The sequence below is a fragment of the Callorhinchus milii genome, unplaced genomic scaffold, assembly GCF_018977255.1.
Source record: "Callorhinchus milii isolate IMCB2004 unplaced genomic scaffold, IMCB_Cmil_1.0 Scaffold10, whole genome shotgun sequence".
Lineage (NCBI taxonomy): Eukaryota > Metazoa > Chordata > Chondrichthyes > Chimaeriformes > Callorhinchidae > Callorhinchus > Callorhinchus milii.
The window spans coordinates 10207940-10215100 of NW_024704751.1; the positions used below are offsets into that span (position 1 = coordinate 10207940).

The following is a 7161-nucleotide window of genomic DNA, read 5'->3' on the forward strand; positions in this document are numbered from 1 at the left end:
AGGTTAACTGAGAAAGTAAGAGTGCAATGGAAAGGCAGTTTGCAGACACCAGCAAGAAGGATCAGGGACATTTTTGCAGCCTGTCTGGAATCAAAGCTGTTCTTTTATTTTTTGTTTATTTCAAGCTGTTCAACCATAAGCGGCATTGCAGCTGAGCCCACACCCAACCATCAAAGACAAGTACCTCCCAGCGGTGAGAGAGATCTACAGTAGGAACCCTGGCTGAGTTTTCCCTTGTCCAGCCAACAGGCACTGAGTCCAATTGTAGCACCCTGACTGAGATCAACTAACTCGCACAGAGCAGGGAGCGAACATGAAACCTTGCTGACATGTCAGTTTCACACTTCCCATCTTCCCTACAGGTTTGTTAATGGTTCAAATGCATTCAAACCGATTCCTATTGATCATTTGATGCCAGCTTGAGTGCTCATTTCAGCAGTTACTGAATACTATATTAAGGCTGGTATTTTCTTTGAAGGCAAAACATGATTTCTGTGTCGGTCTCAAATGGTTGCCATTCACTCTACAGTGACACCCTAATGAGATGGTTTAACAGTGATTTCGGGCTTGACCTCACAGACTTGGCTGGGAGAGCACTGCATGGTCGGAGGAGACATTCTTTGGATGAGAAGTCTGCCTGTTCTGATTGATATGAAAAATCTCATAACACTACTAAAGAGGTAAGGGACTTTCTCCCAGTGTCCTGGACAATAATTCCTAGATAAAATTGGTTATCCACTTCACGACTCTTTGTAGGACATCACTGTGGTACAAATTGGTTGTCATGTTCGTTTACAAATACACCATCACTACAGTTGATAGATTTTCCATGTGATGTGTTTTGAGACGTTTCAACATTATAGGAGCTGTATCAATGCATGGATTATTATTATTACATTGCTTGTTCATGTTTCATTACCTTGTGATCAAATGCACTGCTGTAGTTTGCCATCAATGACTGATAAGAGAGTCTTATTGAGAGCTGCTCAACATTACTCAACCCCTCGGATTAATCTTAATCACTGGCACATCACAGCCTGACTGATGTGGATTTAATTGGCTAGAGATACTTACTGCTACAAGATTAAATAAGAGTTATTGTACACTATTCGCAAAGCTGCACACCTGATCCTGAGGATAATGTGTTACAGCCACACAAAGCAAGAGGCCACATTGATACACTCCCAATCCATCCCTATTGTGCTGCACTATCAACTTGGGTACAATACAGTTCCTCTGAATTGAGACATGATTGTACCGTGTGTTAATACATCCAGCAGAACAGCTGGCAGGAATAATAACACATTGCATTTATCTTGGCAAGTCTCACTAATTTGGGCGAGCAGATTTTCTTTAGTGAATCTTGATGACTCCATTGATTTGGATGAATATCATTGATTTCAGTGAATAATAATAATAATCCTTGCATTTGATATAGCGCTTTTCACGTCAGGAGGACGTCCCAAAGCGCTTCACAGAACACACTGTAAAGTGAATTGACTGTATATTTGTGGGCGAACGCGGCAGCCAATTGCGCACAGCAATTTAACTGATTTCAGTGAATGACGCTCATTCCATTGATATGGGTGATACGGTACCCAGTGATTTCAGTGAGTTCTTACCAACTTCGCTTGGCTGCCATGGGTTCACCCCTCTCTACCGTTAACACGGATCAGAACTTTGTGTGTAAGTGCTGGTCTCACTCACTCTAATACAGTGCTGGGGAATGGGTGGCATCTGAGCCAAAAAGCTATAGCTTACAAGGAAGGGGAATACAGAGCTAATACTGATTGCACTGTCTGTGTCAAAGTGATTGACCTGGAGGATCAGGCTGTGTGATTTCTTATAAAAGTCTGAGTGCATTGTGCAGTATGCTATAAAGCGGGAAGGGGAAATCATGTCCACAGAGCGGGCGGAGGGGGAACTCACACCTTGAAGTGTGTATGTTTGTGCACTGCATCACTCAGAGCGAGCCCACTGACTGCCAGTGCCACTCGCCGCCTCCAGGCCTTCTGTTTTGATACTTTCTCACAGTGATGTGGTTCACAGTGTTAACATCCTATTTTTTTCCACTTATCTTACAGGTTGTCTGCTGTGCCAAAGAACTCCCCCATCGGTGAGCATCGCATTCCTTTTTAGACATCTTTTCTTATCAAGTAAGATCATTTCATAAATTCCCTGTGAAAGCAGCGAAAGATCACACCTTAGGATAATCTTGTGTGCATCGATTATCTCCTTCATAACATAATTGGATAAATAAATATCTGCTTGAGACCAGTATTGGAGGACTAAAGAAAGAACTTGGCTTTTTATAGTGCCTTATATCAAAATGTCTCAAAGCATTTTACATAAATTACACTCACCTATAGTGAACAAAACACAAAATACTGCAGATGCTGGGAATCTGAAACAAAAACAGAGGGAGCTGGGAAAACTCGGCAGGTCAGCCAGCATCTACGGAGAAAGGAAAGTGAGTCAACATTTCGGGTCCACGTTCTATAGATGCTGCCTGACCTGCGGAGTTTTCCCAGCTCTCTCTGTTTCTGTTACGCTCACTTATAATGACTGCTTTTGAAAGGTATTTTGAGCTAACACTAACCACAGACAAGCTATGAGGTGAATGATAGATTAATTTGAAGAATTGTTGATCAGGCTATTCAAAGAAGCTTTTCTTGAATGGGCAGTTTAACATCTCAGCCAGCAATGAGATATGCCTCCAACATTGGGACATCCACCAATACTTAATTGGAGTATCAGGCCAGATTGTGAGCTTAGGTCTTCATAAAGGACTTAAAATCATGACCTTCTGTATAAGTGATAGGTGCAGAATGAAATGTACTACTGAAATTATTGAACTTGTTATGCAAACACTGAAGTTCCCTGCTCCTTATCCAGCGAGTATCCTAACTGTTAGAGCTTTGGTTTGCAGGGTTATCAGGAGCTAAGTGGGAAGAACCCCAGCTGTTTGACTGGTTTGATCCTCCAAGGCTTGCCAGTGAGCCAAGCTGGCTGGTTTGTCATCAACAGTGCCACGGAGCACTGCAACTTAGCCTGGCTCAGAACAGGACTACTGAGATAGCAACAAGTGGACCAACTCAAGGTATGAAGGCATGATGAAGGCGTGAAAAAGGGGCTTAGTTGCCTGGGGTGAGAGGCAGAGGCTGGAGCAGACAAAGTTATCAAATAGAATGAAATTTCATTTATATTTCTTTGGCACAATGTAAATGTTAAAGATCTCTCCAGAAGAGGAGGTGAGTTACATGCTATATTCTTGCTGCCTTTCCCTCCCCCAATTGCTCCACTAGGTTTCTGAAATCCCCTTGTCTGGGGCAGGCAATGTTCTGCCCAAGCTTGGAGCTAGTTATCCAGAAAGTTGTTGCAAGTTGGAAACTGATAACCTGTTATAAAACTTTGAACTGAATTATTTTTTTTGCTGAACCAGTCTCTTTGAGAGGACACAGAAACCCATTTCCCTGTAGTAATACTGCATTAACATCAGGATAGCAAGTTAGACAAGGATTGTCAGTCAATCACTTTGGATATCAGCTCACAGTGCGGAAATATGCAACTCCTGCAGCATGTGAGGAAAGTGCCCATTACACATAGAGAGTGCACTTCTTCTACATAGGGGAGAGAGAACACTGAAAGGGGACAGACCGATTACGTCAGGAGTCTCTCAGATTGAAACGTAGTGCCAAAATTCCAGCTGGTTTTAGTTCTTTACAATCACTTCATTTTCAAATTTAAATGTCGCAGAGTCGTGTCAAACTCTAAGGGCCAAAGGGCCAGTCAACGAGAAGATGTTTTAGATGCTTTGAAATCAGAGATTGAGAGAAGGAGCGAGATGGAGGGATGTTAGGAGGCATTTCTAGAGAGCGGGGCAAAGTGGAGGAGGCTCAGCCACATTGAAACAGAGAGGGCGGGGGACATGAAGCAGCTAAATTGGAAGTGCTTCTTTGCGGACAATTTAAACTGGACTTTTAACGTGAATTTTACGTATGGCAGGGTGGGTGGGGGGAGTCATTTGCTTCCTTGGAATGTAATGCTTTGGTCAGGATTTCAGTTGGTTCAAGCAATGCCATGTGCTTATCTGGTGAGCGCAACAAAACCCACATTCGCATCTTGCCAAAGCACTTACTGTCAGCCAGATAATCCAGTGAAGGGACCACCCGCAGTGCTGCACTGGCTGAGAAGGGCAAGGAAGTAGATTGAAATCCTGAATGGCAATAAGAGTTAAAATGGGAACCGTGAGAGCTGTGGTTTATCCATAGCTACAACATTTATTTATATAACACCCTTCACGCAGGATAGCGGCTCAGAACGCTGTATATCCTGCCTTTCTTTTGATCAATAGCCTTGACTCTTGTTTGACAGCCTTATATTTTCATGCAATCGCTGAGGTTTATGCCTGAATGTTCAATTGTATTCAAGCTTAGATTCTATTCATTTATTCTTTACGGCCCATTTCATTTCCCGCAGAAACGTCAAGTACGAATATAGTGAAATGAAATGAGCTGTGAAAAATCCGAGCTCTTTAGTGTTTGTTTTGCGATTCTCGTTGGTTCCAGAGTTCCATAAGCCGGAGCAAAACTCATTCATTAGAGACTCCAGACAGACACTGCCTCCAAGCATTCAGTATAAATTGTTGTGTATGTAACGCCCAAATGGCTGAGCATGTTAAAATAATTAACCCATTAAGCATGCATTAAAGGATTATTTAGGATTATATCCACCAGTCAAATAATGATAACTGCGGTCCAGAATGAGTAGGGAGGGCTAACGGCTGACCACATTTTCCTGCATCTTTTGCCTCCCAGTGTCTTTGGCCAACAAAATGGGACACAGAGTAAATCTCAACCCAGGAAGAATTGCTGTATCAAATGCAAGATTTGTCATGTGAGACGAAATTGCCATTGATGGCAGCCCTACAGTCAACTTCAATTACCAATAGTAAAGGAGGGAGAGAGGGGGGGCTGTCTGGTTCTTCTTGGGCTCTCCACCACATCTGTGGCAGCTTCTACTGTGTCCTGGAGGGTCAATCTCATCTTGTAATGTCCACAATAGAGACTTTGGCTGGTAGCAGAGATATGTTATTGTGGAGCTCGAGCCTACAGTCTGATTCTATTTCAGCGACATTTTATAATAACTTTGGGCCATTTATTAGAGCACTGGAGTTAATTGATTGCAAGCAAGGAAACAGATGACGGTAAATAATCCGGACACTCAGTATCATTGCTCAGAATTGCCTTTGCAACAGTTGATGGCTGTGGCAGATGACAAGCTCTGTGCCTGTGACAGATGTGATGTAATTTGGTCACTGCCCCAACCGGGGACATTTGAGCCACATCAGGCTGTTTCACGTATCACATCCCTGAACCTAATAACTGGTGGGTAAAATAATACAAGGCAGTGCTCATTGATCCCAGGGCAGAAATGGTCAGGAATTATTCTGACTGAAGTGTACGAGAGGATGACTGGTTGGTGAGCTGGCTTGCTGTGGGCTGGATGTGTGTCTGACCCAAGATCTTTCTTGAAGGAATGAGTTTTGACTCATGTATTATTGCAATTGATCACATGTCCAGTCTCAATAAAAATCTTAGGCTCAATTCTGGGTGAGCCAAACATTAGGCCTGTAATTTCACCTGGTCTTAGCCTGTGAGACCATTTTGTCTTCAAATGTATGATTTTACAAAATTGTGTCCTAATTTGGAAGCCGTTTTCTTCATTACTTAATGTGGATGCGAGGGCTCAGCTTTGGGATCAGACTGTTTTAGACAAAGGCTCTGCACAAAACCTCTAAGTGCACGAGAAAATGGATACGATCAAAATGAACTGGAGGAAGTGAAATGGAAGCCAGAGCTGAGAACAGAAAGTGTGCTTATGGCTGTAAGATATTATCAGACAGCAATAAGCCTGAGAGCATAACAATAATACTAGCGAGGAATACAGCTGTTAGAAAGGATTTACTGAAATCCTGAACACTATTTGCTTAACAAGGAGGTGAGCAAATGCATTATGCTTGGGAATTAAAAAAATACTGCACTGTCCATTTTAGGCTAAATGCTTGTCAACAACTTTACGAAGAGATTAACATGCAGATGGTATGTGGAGGAGGGAGAGAAGACATCGATTGCCAAGAGCAGCTTCATCTTAAGACGTGACTGATGTGGTGCTCCTCCACTGCCTCCTTCAATCAATTTTACATCCTCTTCCACGCGCTCTGATTTGTGCAGCTTTGTTGCAAGAGCGTTAACAATCTGATGCCAGCTTGATATTGGCTCCAGCGTTTTCTGCCATTTAAAGCGAGTTCAGAAATTGTTCCTTAACAGAAAAGCTTTCAACAAAAAAAAGATCTAAATCCATTGACAAAATGCTAGCAAAAGATGTGTATTTTGTTGCTGGACTACCGGTTTGCAGGATCTACAATCTCCAGGTTGAACAATGTGTGTGTGCATGCGCTCGGGGCTTTAACTCAAAGCAAAGTAATGTTGCATAGTTATAGGGAAGCAATGGCAATGGACGTTAAAGATGGATGACAGTTTGACAGAATGCAATTCTATAACAGATTTAAAGTGCATCAGAATCAATCAGCCAGCCCCTAAAGATCTACATGGAAGGGCTCAAACATTTCCAGATCCCGTTTGGTATTCCATGGCTGGATCCCAGCTGTGGTGCTTCCAGCCAGCTTGGCACTTAAACCCTTCGGTCCAACAGGCTGCCCACAGACCAAATGAGGAATCAAAATTGACAGATGACATGCCAGGCAAAGTTTACTAAAAAACATATTACCTCCGTTGTCCATTAACTGCACTAGAAAGGAGTTTAACAAATTTTATAGCTGAACCTTGCAGCTATTTTGCGTATAACAAGACCCTACACTTAGCCTTTATGTAAATGAGCAATTGTTTACTGGCATATATTTGGCAAAGACACTGGAAAATTATTCAGATTGATAGTGCTACGGAGGTCTTTAATGTGCATTATTTAGTGCTTAGTTAGTTAGTGCTTCATTCAAAGGACGGCAGCTTTGACAATGCAGCTGCTCTTTCAGTATTGCACTGGAGTATAAGTCTGAACTGTGAGTCTCCAATGTGTTAGGAGCAAAAAAGCGATTGGATCAGCATTGAAATAGGACTGGATTCACAATCAGAATGGAAGTGT

General features: G+C 42.5%; 1 long non-coding RNA gene across 1 annotated transcript; it reads left to right on the forward strand.

Annotated features, from left to right (window-relative positions):
* The first annotated feature begins 604 nt into the window (after positions 1-604).
* Positions 605-2983, forward strand: LOC121849764. Its single transcript, XR_006085315.1, has 3 exons — positions 605-680; positions 2085-2116; positions 2930-2983. It is a non-coding gene; the product is annotated as an uncharacterized LOC121849764 (long non-coding RNA).
* Positions 2984-7161: the final 4178 nt, after the last annotated feature.